We start from the raw sequence: 21,482 nt of genomic DNA, 5'->3' as shown, positions 1-21,482 counted from the left end.
ATCGAGTAGCCCTGGTAATTTCTTATACGTGCTTTTGACCTTCGCCTACTCGATCGAATAGGCTGTACTCAATCTAGTGACCCCTGTTTTGGGTCATATGCTTATCTTTTGACTTCGTTGCATATTATGTTTAATTCAAAGGTGTTATTTTGCTTCTTTATGCATTGTTTTACGTGTGTGTCGGTCTTGATGCTTAAGTTACCCAATATCATGATGTAGTGAGTGGCACCTTATGGTGGGTATGAGTTCGGTGGGGAGGACATGAGTTATATGTGGTCGTGATGGATAGTGGAAAAAAAAGGAACTTTGATGAGCTAATTGAGGCATGGTGCAAGTTTTGTGAGACGTTGTGAGTGATATAATTGCGAATTTGAGTAATGTAAAGGTAAGTGTATATGAGTGGAGTGATGTAAGTGTAAGGAACGTGAGAATGAAAAGGTTGAAAGGAAGGATGTGGGTAGTAGCAACTTGAGATGTGTAAGGAATTATGGAGGGAGATGGTTAGATTGTGTTGGTTAAGAATATATGTAATGAAAGGTCATTGTAAGAGGATGGAGAAGAGTAGTATATAGTGAAGTTAGATAGAGACATGTCGCGACGTGGATTTGTAGATAGTGAGTTAGTTTGGGAGATTTGGTTTATTAAGAGGTAAAACTAGTGTGTGCTTTTCTTGGGCAATTAACGGTATGAAACGAGTTTTGTTTTGTGAGTGATAGTATGATGAGAGAAGATCCATGGTAAGAAAGATTGAGATGGTGCTGATATGAAATAATGGAATTTGAGTTTTGGAGGTAATCGGATTACCAGAGAGTTAGGTACAAGGAGTAAGGAGATGAACTAATAATTGATTTTGTCGAGTGTGAGAAGAAAAGAATGAGGGGAGTAAACTAAGAGCACGTTGACCGGAGTTAAGAAACATGAAAGTAAGGAATCATGGAAATGTGTGATAGCATCATGAGAGGATGTGAGTTAATGGTTATATAGGAGTTTCAGGACAACATGATTAGTCATGAGTTTCGAGGAATTAAGGGAGTAAGAAGTTGGTAGAGTATCTGCACGATATGAGATTTTAGTGGAGAGTTACATGACGATACAGTTAAGGATAGTATTGGGAAGAATGTTGAAGTAAATTTTGTTGGTGGATTTGATGTTGTTATTTGGAATGCTAACCGAAGATAGGAAATGAACTGTTATATTTAGAGGTGAGTGTAAGAGATTTGTTATACGAGCAATGGTGACATTGTGGTGTTGTCACTAGTGGTTAAGGGTGATGGTAGATAAGAAAGGTAACAATTCTAAAGAGGTTGATTTTGTAGAGGCCGGATTGATAGGTACGGTTGTGAGGAAGTATGAGACGTGGTCTTAGGGGGCGGTTGCTAGTAGTTGAGTATTAGTTGTTGATGCGTGCATTTTATATAGACTTTTTGTACCGTATTTGCACGCATTTCTATGCATATTTAGTAGTGTTTAGCTACAAATGTCCCCCGAATTGTCTACTTTTTTTTCTCTTGTCTTATTTGCAGGAATGAACCAAAGAGAAGCGGAATCAAGCTTAATACGTGTCCCTATGCATGCATTTATGAGATGAGTTGAGTCGGAGCTTGTAGACTACTATTTTGAGATGCGCAAAGAAGTAAGATAGCTAGGCGAGCAAAGGAAGAACTTCATATTGCTAGTGCCTACTTTGAAGAGCCATATCTCGAGTTCTACAACAGATTTTCAGGTGATTCCAATTGGAGATGAAAGTTTGTCCTCTTAGTTTCCAACGCCACCAGAAACGCTCTGTTTGCCCAAGTAACGAAGAAATGGTAGCCGTTTGAAGTTCAGTGCGCGAAGCAGGAATTGTGCGTTGGAAAGTACTCGATCGAGTACTATCTTGTTCGATCGAATAGTTATTGTCTTCGATCGAATGCCCTCTTTTTGATAGTGTTCGATCGAGTACCTAAAGTCCTCGATCGAGAGGTTTTAGCTTGGATTTGTTCGATCGAGTGTTATGAAAGTGCTCGATCGAGTAACTTGCTATGGACACGGGCTTTTTAGCTTAAATTCGTGTTTTAGGTTTAATAATTGTCTTTCCTATAAATAGGAAAGACGTCATTAGGTTTATGCTCTCTCTTTTCTCCCTTCTTTTCTACTTTTCCCTTTTCTTACTGTTGAACGCTGCTTTTCTCTCTATTTTCCGGATCCTAATCTGTAATTCTTTCTTTACTCTCTCTTTAATTTGCAATGTTTATTATTGCCTTATCTTTCGCTCTTGCTTTATTCACCACTATGAATAGCTAATTCTCTTGCTAGGATTTAGGGGATTCAATGAGTTTATGTTAGTTGCTAATTAGGTTTGCAGATCTGTTGCTAAAATCATATCTTTGTTGTTAATCACTGCATTTAATGGTTCTTGTCTACTTGAGTCGACGCAATTAGATAATTAATCTTGGTACACCTTGACCTGGATCGAAAGATTGGAATGGGTAAGACCTGCAGTGAACATTATGATGCTTTAGTGATGGCGGAAGCTAAGCTAGTAGTGTTTTAGGGCGAATTGAGACCGGAAGGAGATATTCTCTGCTCCTTAGACCGATACAACTGACCGATCTATGACCTTAGCTGCAATTATCTGACATTCAATGATGACCCGACAATCCTAGTTTTCTCTCTTTATTGTTAATCCCTTTTATTCTTTTCTCTGCTTTAGTTAGTCAGTTTAGATAACAAATCAACAAAACCCTCAGTTTGGTGACATTAGACAAATTAGAATAACAAGTAGATAGTGACCGCCCCCCTGTGGAGTTCGACCCTACTTCCACTAACTTCTGTTAGTTGTTTTAGGTATTTATTTTTGGTATTAAACGACGGTATCAAATTTTGGCGCCGTTGCCGGGGAGGCAACTATTTTATTTGCTTGTTTATTTTTGTTTGTCTTTAGCCTCAAGGAATTTATTCCTTGAGGTAGTTCTCATCTTTTTCTCTAGTGTTGTTTTGATAGGCCCTACAGGTCCTACCTAGACAGTTCTAGGTAAAAGATCATCAAAGGGAAGGCTTGAGTACCTTTGATCTTCCACCTATGTTCTATCCTATGGCGCAACAGGTGGTTTACTGTGAGAGATGTGGTGCTGCGGGGCACAATGCTGTTATCTGTCTAGCGGGGAACGATGAAGTCTTTGCGTTTAGGCAGCGTAGGCAAGCCACTCAATCCTTTGCATATGTGCCGCTACATCCACTTCAGTAATGAGGCTATCAAAAGTCTCCGTTTATCTGGCCCCCTGTAACAACAAACTCCTCCTCCCGTTACAAGGAATGAAGAAATTGCTGATCTGAAGTCTTTGGTGAAGGCACTTGCACTTCAAATGCAAGAAACTGAGAAATCTTGAGAGGCTCACTTCAAGCCACTCAAATCTCAACTATCTCAATTATTAGCTGCCGAGTCGGATTCTAGGGACTCAGAGACGGTATATGCTGTTTTTACCGATAGTAGTGTTTCCCATGAAAGACCTGAGTTGTCCACTGATGATGAAGACATGTATGACTCGGAAATTGAAGGTGTTAATGAAGATGAAGCTTTTCTCGAATTATTCACCACGGTTCAGCATAAGGAGTTCGATCGAGCAGATTCCACCACTCGATCAAACACTTTGGAGGAGGATTTGCTCGATCGACCAGATGTGAGTGTTCGATCGAGTATTGCTGAGGAAGAACAATTCGATCGAACGGTAAGTACTCCTCGATCGAGAACTTTTGATGAAGAAACTCCTCGATCGAGCACTGTGCATTCTCGATCGAGTGATATGGCCACGGAGAGCATTGCTATGTCACTTTGGTCCGTTTTGGATGACGATATGGACGAAGACAATGGTTATGGTGAATCCCCCATTTTCAAAGCCGAGTTGGATGCTTTAGAGGCTGCGATTTACGGGATAGATCCCATAGAGGAGGGGAATGATAAGGTAGCTGAGTCAGAGAACGCTTTTAGCACGGAAGAGGTAATACATTCTTTTATCAATGATTCCGACGTTAGGAGCGACCGACCTGAGGTAATTAAATATGATTTCATGATTATTGCTATGGACTAAAAGTAAATTACCTCGTATGACTTATGCTATATATTTCAATACTCCACCCCCTCCCAGTTAGATAAATAAGCTTATAAAATTTCACCATCTTTGTCATCGAAAATTTGTTAGGCTGAGATGGTACTTTATATTGCTTTCATATGCTCTTTCTTTATTATGGTGCTACTTACAGTTTTGTGTAGCACATGCACAGTTATTTGATCAGTTGCTGCGTGCTTTGAGCTGTTTTGACTGGCCCAATTGGTTTGGCTGGATGAAGAAAAAAGAAGGTCGAGCTGGGACCTGTCTGAAACTAGTGCTGACCGGGAGGCAACCCGGAGTTTAAATTTTTAGTTGATTTAGTTTTCAGTTTTTGTTGTGTGTGTAATAAATGGTTTTTAAACCATAGGTTGTGAACGATTTAGAATTGGTTTTTGGTCGTCATTTGTCCGCAGGTACCACTCGATCGAGCATTCTTTTTACTCGATCGAGTGCTTAGTCCGTTCGATCGAACACTCCTATACCTCGATCGAACACCTACAGAAACAAATATATCGATCGAGTAACCAGTTCTCCTTGATCGAACACTTTGGCAGCTGATTGTACTCGATCGAGTATTCTATCTTCTCGATCGAAGTACCACGAGTAGGCTTGCTTTGTATTGTTTCCAATGACGCCACTGTGAAGTTGTTTGTGACCTCCCATGTTGCTGGCTGGTTTGGGGAGGTCCCTACTTCGCGTACTTTTGTGATTTTTTCTGCATCTTCACTCTCCTTTTTAGTTTGCATTTCCTTTCCCTATTTTTGAGTACAATGAGGGCATTCTACGGTTTGGTTTGGGGAGGTTATGCATCCATGTCTGTGTCTGCATGTTGTTTTTATTGCATTTCTGTTGTCACGTTTAATTTTTGTATGCATTGTTGTTTTTTATAATATTCAAAAATCCCATAAATATTAGAAAATTCGAAAAATTCAAAAAAATTTCACGTTTATTTTAACATTTAGGTTGAGTCAGAACGGTGGATTTAAATGATGAAATTGCATTACTTTTGGCCCTTTTTGCTTAAGCCTTGCAACAAATTGATATTTTATTAGCTTTGTCTTATTGCATATCTACGAGTTTATGTTTAAATTTAGCTTAACGAATAGACTTGACCTGAGATTTTGGCAACCTACTTATAATTTCTAAGATTTAGAGCCTTATAAACTGGTGTCATTTATGACTAGTTTGATGTAGGATTGAGAGTAGTATACTCCTTGCATAACATGTATCATCGATTTGCACGTATATGAAATTCAATTGCTTTTTGCCTACATACATTCGGGTTAGTGGTTGGTGTCACATGCAGGGAGGCGCTTACATATTTCTTTTCTTTCATTTTTACCCATTAACTCCACATTAGCCAAATTTGCCTCTTTGACCTTTAACTACATCCTAAATTTAGCCCGCCGTGTCAAGCTAGTTAGTGTATGTTTTGCGGTATATAGTTTATTGTGTGCCAAGTTTGGTCCGTGTTTCATTATTGGGAGTTGGTAATTTATGGAGGAAGGATGATGACATATATGAAAAAAAAAGAAGAATTGAAAAATGAAAAAAAAAAACGTGAATCAAAAGGAAAAAAAAGAAACCGAGAAAAAGGAAAAAGAAAAAAAAAGGATGTTTGATTGTTGACGGTTTCACTCCTATGCTTTATTTATATCTATTGAGGAGTATGTTCAGTTCGGTTTGGTGAGTTTGAATGCCAAATATGGGCGTTGTGCTTAATTTTGATGGATTAGAAATGGATATGTTCCATTTGGTTCTGTTCAGGTACTAGCTTGGCCGCCTATACCCTCACATTTCCAAAAATGTTTTGCCTTTTCTTATCCATTGCCTCACTTCACCATACTTTTGTAAGCCCTCGGCAGTGACAGACCTTGTTTGGTTGGAATGTATGTACGGTAGTTAGAATTGTCTATCATATTAGTTGCATGCATGTTTATGTGGGTCGTAGTTTAGGTGAGCGACTATATTTTTTTCTCTCTTACATTCATATGCTTACCCTTTGCTTCATGAGAGAAGAGTGACCCGTGAGAGTCCATTATCAAAGGTCTTGCAAAGTCGACAGTTCAGCTTTGTTATAGACATCTTATAACTCGTTTGCACTTGATTGTTTTGCTATAAGTTTTAGTTTGTTGCATTAAATTGGTTTAAGTGGACAATTTGTAGCTAGCTCTGAGTTTTCTTTTATGTTCCATTAGTTTTGCATACAGTTTGCTTGGGGACAAGCAAAGGTTTGGTTTGGGGAAGTTTGATGCGTGCATTTTATATAGACTTTTTGTACCGTATTTGCACTCATTTTTATGCATATTTAGTAGTGTTTAGCTACAAATGTCCCCCGAATTGTCTACTTTTGTTTCTCTTGTCTTATTTGCAGGAATGAACCAAAGAGAAGAGGAATCAAGCTTAATACGTGTCCCTATGCATGCATCTAGGAGATGAGTTGAGTCGGAGCTTGGAGACTACTATTTTGAGATGCGCAAAGAAGTAAGATAGCTAGGCGAGCAAAGGAAGAACTTCATATTGCTAGTGCCTACTTTGAACAGTCATATCTCGAGTTCTACAACAGATTTTCAAGTGATTCTAATTGGAGATGAAAGTTTGCCCTCTTAGTTTCCAATGCCACCAGAAATGCTCTGTTTGCCCAAGTAACGAAGAAATGGCAGCCGTTTGAAGTTCAGTGCGCGAAGCAGGAATTGTGCGCTGGAAAGTACTCGATCGAGTACTATCTTGTTCGATCGAGTAGTTATTATCTTCGATCGAATGCCCTCTTTTTGATAGTGTTCGATTGAGTACCTAAAGTCCTCGATCGAGAGGTTTAGCTTGGATTTGTTCGATCAAGTGTTATGAAAGTGCTCGATCGAGTAACTTGCTATGGACACGGGCTTTTTAGCTTAAGTTCGTGTTTTAGGTTTAATAATTGTCTTTCCTATAAATAAGAAAGACGCCATTAGGTTTATGCTCTCTCTTGTCTCTCTTCTTTTCTACTTTTCCCTTTTCTTACTGTTGAACGCTGCTTTTCTCTCTATTTTCCGGATCCTAATTTGTAATTCTCTCTTTACTTCTCTCTTTAATTTGCGATGTTTATTATTTCCTTATCTTTTGCTCTTGCTTTATTCACCACTATGCATAGCTAATTCTCCTGCTAGGATTTAGGGGATTCAATGAGTTGATGTTAGTTGCTAATTAGGTTTGCAGATCTGTTGCTAAAATCATGTCTTTGTTGTTAATCACTGCAATTAATTGTTCTTGTCTACTTGAGTCGACGTAATTAGATAATTAATCTTGGTACACCTTGACCTGGATCGGAAGATTGGAATGGGTAAGACCTGCAGTGAACATTATGATGCTTTAGTGAGGGCGGAAGCTAAGCTAATAGTGTTTTAGGGCGAACTGAGACCGGAAGGAGATATTCGTTGCCCCTTAGACCGATACAAGTGACCGATCTATGACCTTAGCTGCAATTATCTAACATTCATTGATGACCCGACAATCCTAGTTTTCTCTCTTTATTGTTAATCCCTTTTATTCTTTTCTCTGCTTTAGTTAGTCAGTTTAGATAACAAATCAACAAAACCCCCAGTTTAGTGACATTATATAGACTAGAATAACAAGTAGATAGTGACCGCCTCCCTGTGGAGATCGACCCTACTTCCACTAACTTTTGTTAGTTGTTTTAGGTATTTATTTTTGGTACTAAACGACGGTATCAGCTGTATGGTTTTATTTGGCAGGAGGTGATGGTTATGCGAATGAGAGAATATGTTATGAGAGGCATACGAGTTAAGCTCGGGCGAAAGGTAACCTTTATCAAGTGGGAATTTACGTGTTCAGGATTGACTAGTTGGATGTGATTACGGGTCTATGATGTGTATAAACGGTTGTGTGAGGTTCTGACCTCACGATAAGTGGTATGGTGTGATTGTTATAGAGTTGTTATTTGAATGTTTTGTAATGCATGTTGGGTACGGTAACCTAATGGAATGATATTCAAAAAAGTGATAATTGGAGTAATCTAGTATGGCTAGTTATACTTATATGTGTATATATGATATATGTTATTCCGTGAAAAGGTATGGATGTATATTCATGAGGTTCTTATCTGTTTATTCTGTATGATTTGTTGCATTGTGTTCCAGTAGAGCGGTTTTAGTGAAGTTTTCTTGCCATGGAAGTTGTACTGAGTCAGTGTTTATGGGATTGTATAAGTTGTGATGATTATCGATGTGGCTGTTGTGCCTCGGGTGGTGATCCGGGCACGGTATTTCGTGTTATGATGCGGGTATTTTCGCGCTGCGGTGCGGCTGTTGGTGGCGTTGTTACGATGCCGTCATCGGTTGGGGTGGAGTAGGTGGGATGAGTACGTTTCCGAATGAGTATACCAGTCATATATTTTGTTGTTTTGTTTACAGCTGTTTCTTGTGAGTTTCGTTTGGACATATAGACTGTTGTTTTGTTTATTGATGTTTCTTACCTGTTTCAGCTTGGCGTGAGGGTAGAGTATGATATGGAAGAGAGTTGTGTATGTTTCCATTGTTGTCGTGATATAGTGATATCCTGTTGATGGGACACAGTTGCGAGAGGTTGTTGAAGTACTTGTGATCTTCTTTTAGAGGAGGCATTGGTTGACATAGTTATGGCAAGTGATTTATGGAACATGTGTTGTACTGATCTGGAAGCTGCAAGGGGTTCATAATATTTTAGTGGGACATTGAATATAGGGTGTTGGAAATTAGTATCATGTTAAGTTATGAATGAGTTTTGCGGTAATTAAAAAAAAAGGAACTTGAGGATCTAGTGTGAGTGTGGGTAATAAGTGTGGATCATGAGTTATGCTTAGAGATAGGTGCTTTGTATATAGGAGTATGTCGTTCTACAGTAATGTGGAAGAATTGGAGTATTGGTTATGCTAAGGATTTGTCGTATAGGTTAGGTGGTGTGCAGAATGAATTAAGGTATGAGAACTGTTTAAGTAAGAGAGCCTTGGAAATAGGAGTGGTTATAGGTGTTGAGATTATAGGCGGTTATCTTTGACATGCGGTGGTGATGAGGATAATGAGAAGATATAGCTAAGGATCTAGTATTGGTGAGTTACGAGGACGTAACATTTATCTTAAGAGGAGTAGGATGCGATAAAAAAGAGTTTGATGGTTGTGCATGCTGTAGTCACTAGTAGAAAAAACCCCTATAGTGGCGGTCATAAATGACCTTTTTGTGGCGGTTTTTGCAGATTTTGGGTGCGCCGTATGATACCTGTCGAAGTGAGTACCAAAAATAATATTTATAAATTCCAAACTACAACTAGCAAGCGGTAGTAAGGGTCGATCCGCAGGGAGGTAGGAAGATAATAGTTGCCATATATTTCGGTCTATCGGGTAACAGTTGTGGGGGTTTTGATGTGAATGAATTCTAAAACTAATAACATAAATTAAATAAATAAATAAAAGTTGCAAAAGATGTAAACTATGATTAAAGAAATGCTAAGACGGTCGGTTCACTATAGCTGCGATGGCACATAATCCTAGGTAACTTCGAAATACGGTCGCGAAGGATGGGGAAAACAAGTCCTCTCGGTCCATGTTAAATAGTAGCTACCTCTCGGCCTATGCTACTAATCCCTAAGTCTCATTAATACCAACTCTCGTTCTTGATTAATGATTCCTAATGCAAACTAAATCACGATATCTCTCGATCTTAGCAATTTAGTCGTTTTAATTCGTTAATTATTGTCCATTCCTATCTCTCGATCTATGGGATGGTCAAGTTTGAGCATCTATCAAGTATCCTCTCGGTCTCATTGAAAGATAAAGCACTTAACGAAACAAACAAAGCATAACCAGACGCGTAACCAGTCGATCGACCATGGGTACCGGTCGATCGACCATACCGTGAATCAAAATCGCCTATAATTTATGCCATCTACGCTATAGCTCCCCTACATCCTAGCAATGGTGATTTAGCTACTCATACTTGTGATAAGAAAAACAATAATATTATCAAATAAAGCTAACGAATTCATGCTTAGATTAATTAAATAAACAATTAACATAAAACGATAATTGGCTTTGGGAATTCTAACCTAACAATTCTATACTACGAATGAATTAAAACAGCGAGTATTAAACGAAGGAACAGAAAATACCGTAGGGAGAATTGAAGAGGAAAGATCGAAACCGAATGTAAAGAAAGCTTTATTGACGGAAAATAATCTAAACTAATGACTATCGAGTTGTATATTAAGAACTTGATGATAAAAACTGGATGGTTATTCTGAAAACTAAGGTTATGTTATATAGGAATAATCCTGCGTAACCTTTATTCCTAAACCTAATCACAATGGGCTTTGGAATTCTCGATCTTTTAACTTGCGCATCAGCTCGTGGGGTGGTCGATCGACCACTTGTACCAGTCGATCGACCAAGAGTGCTGTACAGAATTGCATTCTGACGATTCCTGCAGCGCGCACCGATCTTAAAACAGCTGCAATTTCTTCGTTTTTTGGTCAAATCAGGCGTTCTACACGGAGTTGGAAAGCTAAGAGGATAAGCTTTCACCTCCAATTGGAATCACTCGATTATCAGCTCTAGAACTCGAGATATTTCCATCTGAAGTAGGCTGCAATATCGTGAAGTGCTTCTTTGCTTGTTAAACTCGTACGCACCCATGCTTTTGCTATCTTTAGGCCTTGAAGCGCGCACCAAGCTCATTCCTCGAGTCAATACTTCATGTCAAATCCTATGCTAAACACTCCGGGGCAGATTTGGTCCATTTTCCGCCATATTCTTCACATTCCTACAAAATCACACGAAAAGGAAGAAATACACGAAACAAGGGAAATAGTAGCATAAACTACTCAATTGAGCTCTGAAATGCGTGTGAAATGAGGTGCAAAACATCATAAATTAGACACGCATCAAACTTCCCCTAACAGAACCCTTGCTTGTCCCCAAGCAAGAACTAGACTCGATCTTAAAACCTAATGGAACGAGTTCAATCTCAGAGCGAAATGCAACTATAAAGCCTAAACCAATTTAATGCTACAAATCAACAATCAATTAGTAATATGAATCATGCAAACAAGTTATGGAGTCGTTAAAAAAACTGCTGAACCGTCAACTATAGAGACTTATCAAATTGGACTCTCACGGGTCGCTCAAATCACTCAAATAAGCACAGGTGAATATATGTAAAGATAGAAAGAAGTAATTTTGTGACGACACTCACCTAACTACGACCTATAAGAACATGCCTGCAATCTAATATAAAAATAATCTCTACAACCGTACATATGCATTCCAACCAAACCAGTGACCATGACACATGCCGAGGTAAATATGGATATGTGAGGTAATGGGTAAGAAGAGGCAAAAATGAATTTGGATAAGAGGAGTTAAAGCCAAGCTAGTAACTACATGTCCAAATTATAACAACATCCAACTTCTTGCTCCAGATAAATCAATACAAAACGGTGCTAATGAGTAGCACTAATCTCACAATCTCCACAAAAAGTCAACTCCCCAAATGATAATAATAAAGCATGGGAGCAAAAATCGCCATTTGATAAAGACTTTGAATTATGCGATTTTGATTTTTTTCTTTTCTTCCTTTTTTTCATTTTTTCATTTTTCTCTTTTTTTTTTTTTTCAATTCTAATTTCTCTTCCTTTCTTTCCTCCTTTCAACATTCCACCAACCTTCTCATACAGAGCAATATAACCAAGATGAAATAAACACATTCCCACAACTACCAATACTAGCTCGGATAGGGTAGGCTAAATAATGGTATGTAGCTTATGGGACGAAAAGGCAAATTTGGCTATGTGAGGCTTATGGGTAAAATGAGAAAAGGGGACCTCTACCACATGTGTCAACAAACCACAAACCGAATGCATACGGGTATTAAGCAGATTAAGTTCATATTTATGCAAATTGATGTGACATGTCTTATAAGGAGTAACTACTCACATCCTAGATAAACTGGTCATGAATGACACCAGTTATAGGCTCTAAAACTCAGAAAATGATGTAGTTTGCCAAAAATCTAAGTCAAGTTTCAAGTTCAGCAAATAATTAACGAAAACTCGTAGACTATGCATATATGATTCTACTAATAACATGTCAATTAGCAAGGCTTAGGCATAAACAACTGCAAATGCAATGTCATCATTGAAATACTACCGTTCCGACTCGACCTATATGCTAAAATAAACGTGAATTTTTTTGAAATTTTTGAAATTTATCAATCAATTTTTTTTTTTGAATTTTGATATATATATATATATATATATATATATATATATATATATATATATATATATATATATATATATATATATATATATATATATATATATATATGAAATGAAATAACAAATGCAAACTGAAATGCAATAAACGTGAAACAGAAATGCAATAAAACATGTGAATGCAATGCAAAACCCTTCCCCAAACCAAATCACACAATGTCCCCATTGTGCAAAATCATATAAGAAAATAAGCAAAGGAAATGGGAGTTGCGGAATTACAACTAAAATTGACATAAAAGAAGGACTCGGAAACTCACCAGACTTTAAGCGCAGCTAAAAGGAAACCTCCCCAAACCAGCGTGAGCTAGGAGGTTTCAGTAGCCAGCAGTGCTACCATAGGTACCTGAAAAGAAACAAAAGTACCGCGCATAATTTCCGAGAAAACAATTTATTAAACGCAAAATTATGTGCACAATAAGGAAATGGAAGAAAACAGAAATAAATCGGAGAATAAAGTGGAGAAAAGACTCCCTCAACTCCGCAAATCGACCAAACACAGCAGGGGGATGATCGAAAACAGGTACAGCAGCGGACAGCGGTCGATCGACCCACCTTACCCAGTCGATCGACCAAGATGATGGGAATAGAAGCTCCTGGAACTGTAGCGCTCAGTCGATCGACTAAGATGGCGATCGATCGATCGAAATAGTCTCTTGTAACTTCATCGATTTCTTGAATTAGCTCAATAAATTGAGCTAACAAGGTTTATAAACCTGCAAATACACATAATAATGCGCCCAAAATTGCGCAAAACCCAAAGTAACAGTCTAAAGTTTATAAAAATCCTAAGCAAACCAAACTAAGCGAAGTTTCGCGCACACGAAAAACGATAAATAGTCTAAAAGCAATAAATTGTCTTAAGGTCTAAGAAACGAATCAACGGAAACTCATGGAAAATCTCCGACCAAGGCTTCGTATACATGAAGTAGCTTCCGCAGTGCTCATCTCGGAAAGTGGACTCCACTCTACTCCGCCTGGAATACTCAACGGATCATCTCTAGCATCTTCCCAAGCATGGCCATCATCTTCTAGCTCCTCACACTCAAGATCCGACTCCGAAATTTTGACTGGCTCCTTCTTCTTGGGCTCCTCATCCGGCTCCTCGTCGCCTTGCATAACTCGGACATCCCAAACCGCCTCTCTGAACAATGGAATCCTTAACACCGGAGCGATCGGCGGTTCTTTCTTCCCCAAACCGTTCTGCAACAAACAAAACAAAGAATCTTCCTCCAATTTGCTCCCATTCTGGGGCGGAGGTGTCATAACAGGAATAGGCACGGGTAATGAAGGAGGAGTGTCAGTAATTACAACATAAGACTTACGAGTAGAAATCGCATTACAAGTCACAGGACACATAGCAGCATCTTTCTTCCTATAAGTCCGGGCAAAACTAATGGACTCGCTTCCCCACCTTAAAGGTCGGTGTCCCCGAGCCAACATCAATAATCGCACCAAAAAGGTGTGCGAAAAGGGTCTACCCAAAATGATAGGGATATGGGCATCCTCGGGTATGTCTAACACAATAAAGTCAATCGGGAAGAAGAATTTTCCTATTTGCACAGGGAATATCCTCTAGGACTCCTACGGGCCGGACCGCAACGATCGACCATTTGCACTTTGTCATACTAGTGACCGCAAATCTAGTCAATCCTAATCTCCTAGCAAGACTCAAAGGCATGACACTAATACTAGCCCCTAAATCACATAATGCCTTCTCAATTGAGAAGGTACCAATATTACAAGGGACCTGAAAAGCTACCCGGGTCGCCTAACTTGTGTGGAGCAAATGTGAGTCAAATAAGAGCTAGATTCTTGATTAAATTAACGAGACTCGACCCTATCAAGTTTCCGCTTCTTATTTAAAAGCTGTTTCATGAATTTCATATAAGCGGGAACTTGATTAACCAACTCAAGAAAAGGTACTTGCATATTGAGACTATGAATGACATTTTTAAATTTTTCAAAATATACCTCATCCTTCGTTGGTACCAGGCCTCTCTGGATATGGGGTCATCGAAGTAGCTTAGCCCTCTCCTCTAGGTCTCTCATACCGGCATCGGTGGACTTAGGCTGAAAATCCACTACTTTATCCTTGTTATAGCTCGAACCTTCTTGATCCGTCTCGGAATGAACCATTGACCGTCGTAGGGTCATACTTTGGAATCGGAACGGACCCATCAACATATGGATCTTGCCTCGATAGTTTCGAGCCGTCGTACCCGAAACAAGAAGTCCCTCAAGTTGTCCGCATTGGAGGATGGAATGGTTCGTCATCAATCGCTTCCTCGATCGATCGACCATGTTGGTCGATCGATCGATCGACCGTTTCAACAGATACCGAAGCTATATCATTTCGCGGACTGGTCGATCGACGGGGTGATACGGTCGATCGACCGTGATTACTGCTGATCGTCTTTTTCTCGCCCTTTTTCTTCTTCCCTTTTTCAGCAGTTTTCTCAGATCCATCAAGAGTAGACCCGCTCCTCAGCGTTATTGCATGTACGGTCTCAATACGCTGATTCAGAGAGTGAAATTGACTCGGTATCTCAGCTGTATTCTTGTCTAATGTGGCAATTTGAGATTTCAGCTCCATGATTGAGACCTCATTTGCCGCATTACTTTTCTGTACCTCTACTATAAGCAGCTGCACTAGACTTGTCAACTCTGCAACGTCATTATTCAACTCTTGTTGTGACGGAGTGGATGGTGGTGGGGCTACATACAGGGGCACATATGGTTGATGCGGTGAAGTAGTAGCGTAATTATACGCATTGTCGAGCTGAAGTTGATGAAAAGCATTCATCTTCTCATCAGGGCTCCTGCATGCATCAGCTGTGTGTCCCGCTCCGCCGCATCTCCCACAAAACGGCACCTGCTGTTCCTGAGAGTGGAACATGGGTGGCCCCTTATGAAGTACTGTAGATGGGAGTTGTAGGACCTAACAAAACAATACTAGAGGAAATGGTAAGAACTGCCTCAAGGTACTCAGTCTTCCCTTGAGGCGAAACACAGACTAAAATAAAAAACAACTAAAACTAGCGCTGCCTCCCCGGCAACGGCGCCAAAATTTGATACCTGTCGAAGTGAGTACCAAAAATAATATTTATAACTTCCAAACTACAACTAGCAAGCGGTAGTAAGGGTCGATCCGCAGGGAGGTAGGAAGATAATAGTTGCCATATATTTCAGTCTATCGGGTAACAGTTGTGAGGGTTTTGGTGTGAATGAATTCTAAAACTAATAACATAAATTAAATAAATAAATAAAAGTTGCAAAAGATGTAAACTATGATAAAAGAAATGCTAAGACGGTCGGTTCACTATAGCTGCGATGGCACATAATCCTAGGTAACTTCGAAATACGGTCGCGAAGGATGGGGAAAACAAGTCCTCTCGGTCCATGTTAAATAGTAGCTACATCTCGGCCTATGCTACTAATCCCTAAGTCTCATTAATACCAACTCTCGTTCTTGATTAATGATTCCTAATGCAAACTAAATCACGATATCTCTCAATCTTAGCAATTTAGTCGTTTTAATTCGTTAATTATTGTCCATTCCTATCTCTCGATCTATGGGATGGTCAAGTTTGAGCATCTATCAAGTCTCCTCTCGGTCTCATTGAAATATAAAGCACTTAACGAAACAAACAAAGCAAAACCAGACGCGTAACCAGTCGATCGACCATGGGTACCGGTCGATCGACCATACCGTGAATCGAAATCGCCTATAATTTATGCCATCTACGCTATAGCTCCCCTACATCCTAGCAATGGTGATTTAGCTACTCATACTTGTGATAAAAACAACAATAATATTATCAAATAAAGCTAACGAATTCATTCTTAGATTAATTAAATAAACAATTAACATAAAATGATAATTGGCTTTGGGAATTCTAACCTAACAATTCTATACTACGAATGAATTAAAACAGCGAGTATTAAACGAAGGAATAGAAAATACCGTAGGGAGAATTGAAGAGGAAAGATCGAAACCGAATGTAAAGAAAGCTTTATTGACGGAAAATAATCTAAACTAATGACTATCGAGTTGTATATTAAGAACTTGATGATAAAAACTGGATGGTTATTCTGAAAACTAAGGTTATGTTATATAGGAATAATCCTGCGTAACCTTTATTCCTAAACCTAATCACAATGGGCTTTGGAATTCTCGATCTTTTAACTTGCGCATCAGCTCGTGGGGTGGTCGATCGACCACTTGTACCAGTCGATCGACCAAGAGTGCTGTACAGAATTGCATTCTGACGATTCCTGTAGCGCGCACCGATCTTAAAACAGCTGCCATTTCTTCGTTACTTGGTCAAATCAGGCGTTCTATACGACGTTGGAAAGCTAAGAGGATACGCTTTCACCTCCAATTGGAATCACTCGATTATCAGCTCTAGAACTCGAGATATTGTCATCTGAAGCAGGCTGCAATATCGTGAAGTGCTTCTTTGCTTGTTAAACTCGTACGCACCCATGCTTTTGCTATCTTTATGCCTTGAAGCGCGCACCAAGCTCATTCCTCGAGTTAATACTTCATGTCAAATCCTATGCTAAACACTCCGGAGAAGATTTGGTCCATTTTCCGCCATATTCTTCACATTCCTACAAAATCACACGAAAAGGAAGAAATACACGAAACAAGGGAAATAGTAGCATAAACTACTCAATTGAGCTCTGAAATGCGTGTGAAATGAGGTGCAAAACATCATATATTAGACACGCATCACCGTATATCACGGGGTTGTATAGACTTTGCGGCGGTTGTACAACCGCCACTATAGCTTACCTACGGTGGCGGTTTTTAAACAAAACCGCCATTATAGGCTTATATAAAACAACGGTTGTTAGATAAGAACCGCCATTGTAACTCATCTATAATGGCGGTTATTGTTTGAAAACCGCCACCATAGGTATTTCTATAATACCATTGCCTCACTACATGTTCTCTATAACGACGGTTGTTTTGACAGAACCGTCGTAAAAGGTTAGCGTAACGACGGTTGTTGTTACAAGACCGCCACTAAAGGTAATTATAACGTCGGTTGTTTGGCGAAGAACCGGCATAAAAGGCAAAATATTTTTCGAATTATTTAATTTTTTCACGTCGTTTCTACAAGAACCGTCGTAAAAAAAATTATATATTTTTTTTAAATAATAATTTCTACGAAAATTTCAGCAGCACCTGCCCATAAATTTGGTAATTCCAAATATTATAGGAACATAATGAAACCTGTCAATAGAAATATAACCACATTTATAGTATTCCTAACAGCACAAGTCCAACAAACTTACATATGTACACCTTTACTTAATCAACCTAAAATACTATAAACATAGAACTATCAATCTACCTTACATTACATGCATAGTACACGGTAAACAATTTTTTGAAAAGTAAAACAAAGAACTATCAATGTAGCGTTAAACCCCAAGCTTAAAGCTAACTACTAAAAACCATAATCATCCTCACCCGCAAACAATTGCTAAGTAACTCGAAAAAATTGCGAAGACCATTGCGTTGGATTTCCAAAGTTGTAGAAGTCAGGGTAAACCCCAAATGAACCGTCATACACTCATACCTCTAACTCTCCTCTTTGTCAAATGCCTGCAAAAGAAAAAGCACCAATAATCAGAATCCTTCCAACAAAGGCCAAGTACCTCTTTCAGAATAAAATTATCTAATAATGAGGAGCATATAACACCAAAGGGCATGAATGCATGTTACCAGGTCCTGTTTCACACACCTTCACAACAGCCTTAGCAAGTGCTTTTGCTAGCAGGTCAACAGCCGATAGACCAGATAGAAGTGCTCAAAAGTTCCTTAGCAGAATTCTTGAAAGTTGGAATTACACTGAATTTCGCAATGGAAGGCAATGAATAAAGAGATAAAACAGTCATTGACGAGATTTGTCATTTAACATTCAAAAGTAATACCTATCAGATATTTGTAGTATAGATGTTGCAACTTCCCTTAAGGATCAGGAGTCCTGTAGAACAAAAGGTATTATCTTAGCACAACCACAACTACAACATCACCCGAGTGCCTAATGGTTCCCGCAAATTGTGTGATAAGAAGGGGGAAGGGATGTACACAGGCTTACCCTTGTGTTAGGAACACAAAGTGGTTGTTTCTTTGAATGACCGAAGATGAAAATTGCGTGGAGAACTGCATCAAAGGACTACTAATTCACAATAGAAAGAAGAGCAGTCACTTTAATGAGACAACGAGGACAACGACAACAACGTTAAAACAACAACATTGAATCAAAACAAGAGTCTCATTTTACATTTTAGTACAAGGAATAAAAAATATTAGGCCCATTTTTATGTAGGGTTAGACCCAAATACCAGCTAAATGCTCAAACTCAACATGAATTTTCAATCAAAACAAGAGTCTCATCCATAATCACTATTAGATAAAGCATACAGTGTGTGCAATAAAATAGGTAAGGCAAAGACTTACATTGAATCAAGTCTTCCCAGCCGAATCACTGAACCTCCACATATTGAAACTGCTTCATGAGCTCCAGCTACAGCAATCAGGTCAGCCCATGACACTGTAAAATCAAACAAAATATAGATTGTCAAAGCTACATATGACTAGAAAGATATGCATCCTTAAGAATCAACAACAACAACATTACATCTATGACTCAAGGGCTCCCACAAATAGTGTGTGGGTTGGAGTGTATTGAGGGACAACCTACCACCATAGCCCCCATATTAACAACGCATAAAAAAACCATGTTTCTGGATGACCCCTACAGAAAGTAGCATTGAGAATCAAATTGACTGATTTCAACTTCACAATAAAAAATAGGCACATCTAGTTTGATCAGCCATTTGTTTCATTGAATCATAATGAATAACCAAAGAATGGTGAGTCTTTAGTACAACTGAATAGGAAATATACAGATGGACTACTAAGCTATTATTATACCTGATTCTCGCACATCAAACATCAATAACACTACCAACTTCCGGAAAACCTCGTTCAATCAAATCACATGAATTATGATTGCTACTAAAGCACTAATTCAAATTGTAATTGTCACAAAGTTTGCTTTTGTCTAAATTTAGAGCAGCATTATCAATCAAAATACATTCAAATAAAAGGTTAACCAATCAACATCAAAATAACAAAGATGTAAATTGACTGATACTCAAATCCATCAATCATGATTTACCGTAGTGTATATTTGTGTTCGTCATATATGTCATTTCAATATAAAATCAATTGTGCCAGTCATGTAAGAGCTGTGTGGTGAAAACAGTAGTAGCCATTTTGTCAGCCTTGTACCCATCAGAAATTTGGGAACTATAAGCTGCAATTCCTGCAAACTATCTATGTAACGGACAGATACGACCCGTAATGGCTGATAGTTAGCAATTTGCTAAAGCCAGAAGCATAAATAATACTACCAACGACCCCAAAAAATCTAGCTCAATAGTACACAACTACGAGTCTTTGATTGCCACTAATTCAGATTGTTATCATCACCAAGGTTTGCTTTTTGCCTAAAATTTAGAGCAGCATCATCGAAGACCAAAATCAATCAAAATGCATTCAGAAATCACAATAAAAGTTAACCAATCCACATCAAAATACACAAATATGAAAATTGAATGATACTCAAATAAATCACTCACAAAACAGTAAATCATGAACAATAATGGCTCAAATGCTCTGCGTAAAAGTCGGTCAAGAGGTCAGGTGTACGCAACTTTCAGGAAACACAGTACAATTCACCACAACCCACAAAACACAAAATTGTATCCTCTCCGTTCAAGTCAATTTTATACCTTGAATTAATATATAGATGGACTACTAAGCTATATTATACCCCATTCTCGTATAGAGAGGAGTTCGAAAAATGGGTTACCGGAATTGAAATTGGCGTATAGAAGGAGATGATATTGGCTTGTTGGTCGACGGTGCGGCGGCGTGAGAAGGAAATTACCGGCTGTTGAGGGCGGCGTGAGAAAAGAAAATTGACGGTTGCCGGAGTTCAAATGCAATTGATGATTGAACTGTGGGGATTGAGGTTTGGCGGTGTGAAGATGAAGGAGACGAAGGAATAAGTGTAGGGATTGAGGGTTTACGCTTTATTTATTTTTTTGCTATTAAAGTCGGTTGTGATTAAAAACCGACATAAAAATATATTACGGCGGTTTTTTGGACCAAAAAATTGTAATTTTGTATTAACTTTTAGCGTCATTTTTAACGTCGGTTGTTAATATAACCGCCACAATTGAATTATGGTGGTGTTTTCTATTTAAAACCACCATAAAAAGTTTCAAGTATCACGTCGGTTCTTACTTAAACCGCCACAATAGACCTCCCACATACATAAAAAATGTGTTCCCGCCAATTTATTGGGCTTTTCACGTCGTTTCTATTAGAACCGCCACGATAACCGCGTCGTGATAGGGGTTTTTTTTCTACTAGTGAGTATAATTGGAAGTAGAGTGTTGGTGTAGCATAAAGGATGGATCTTCGTTGTGATTGATTTTATTAAAGGTCATGGTCGTGCTTGTAGTAGTGTGATGTCTAGGAGTGTGAGAATACTTCGATAGTGTTGACAGTTGGATGATGATGTTATGAATGGGAGTAAACTTCGAGGACGAAGTTCCTTTTAAGGGTGGTAGAATGTAACATTCCGTTTGATGTTTATGAGTGTCTTGATATTGGATTTACGAGTGAATAATGTGTTACGGAGCTTGCAGCATTTGTGGATAGTAGTTGGTAGTGTATGGAGTTAGTGTCGAGAGAGACTATAATGTAGTTGATACGATATCGTGAGCCGTGTTGTGGAGGTAGGCATAGTTGGTGGAGTTGGTGTTAAGAGTTCATGTTTTATAGGTTGGGGTTTTGTTTTGATTTCTTAGTTGCGTTGATGTGTCTTAATCGAGTTAGTATGTTTGTTTTGAGTATGGGTTGAACTTCGGGGACGAAGTTCTTTTTAAGGGTGTATCTATGATAGTTGGGCAGATTGTGTAATACTACGGTTTTTTATGTCTATGGGTACTCTATCGAGTGGGGCTTACTCTGTCGAGTAAGTATGTTTTTACGTAAAATA

The 21,482-nt window shown here is 38.7% G+C and overlaps 1 long non-coding RNA gene across 3 annotated transcripts; it reads right to left on the bottom strand.

Moving 5' to 3' along the window:
• Window positions 1-17,617: 17,617 nt before the first annotated feature.
• LOC141647709 (uncharacterized) lies at window positions 17,618-20,517 on the bottom strand. 3 transcript variants are annotated; one of them, XR_012545799.1, is made up of 6 exons: window positions 20,286-20,517; window positions 18,866-18,959; window positions 18,504-18,584; window positions 18,337-18,389; window positions 18,128-18,253; window positions 17,618-18,007 (listed from the first exon to the last, which is right to left on the bottom strand). It is a non-coding gene; the product is annotated as an uncharacterized LOC141647709 (long non-coding RNA). The 3 variants fall into 3 exon arrangements; XR_012545798.1 differs by having other exon boundaries at window positions 18,147-18,253; XR_012545800.1 differs by having other exon boundaries at window positions 18,147-18,253; window positions 18,504-18,581.
• Between the last annotated feature and the right edge of the window lie 965 nt (window positions 20,518-21,482).

The sequence above is a fragment of the Silene latifolia genome, chromosome 3 (assembly GCF_048544455.1).
Source record: "Silene latifolia isolate original U9 population chromosome 3, ASM4854445v1, whole genome shotgun sequence".
Taxonomy (NCBI): domain Eukaryota; kingdom Viridiplantae; phylum Streptophyta; class Magnoliopsida; order Caryophyllales; family Caryophyllaceae; genus Silene; species Silene latifolia.
Note: the sequence above shows the minus strand (reverse complement) of the source record. Positions and strands in the feature narration are given on the sequence as shown.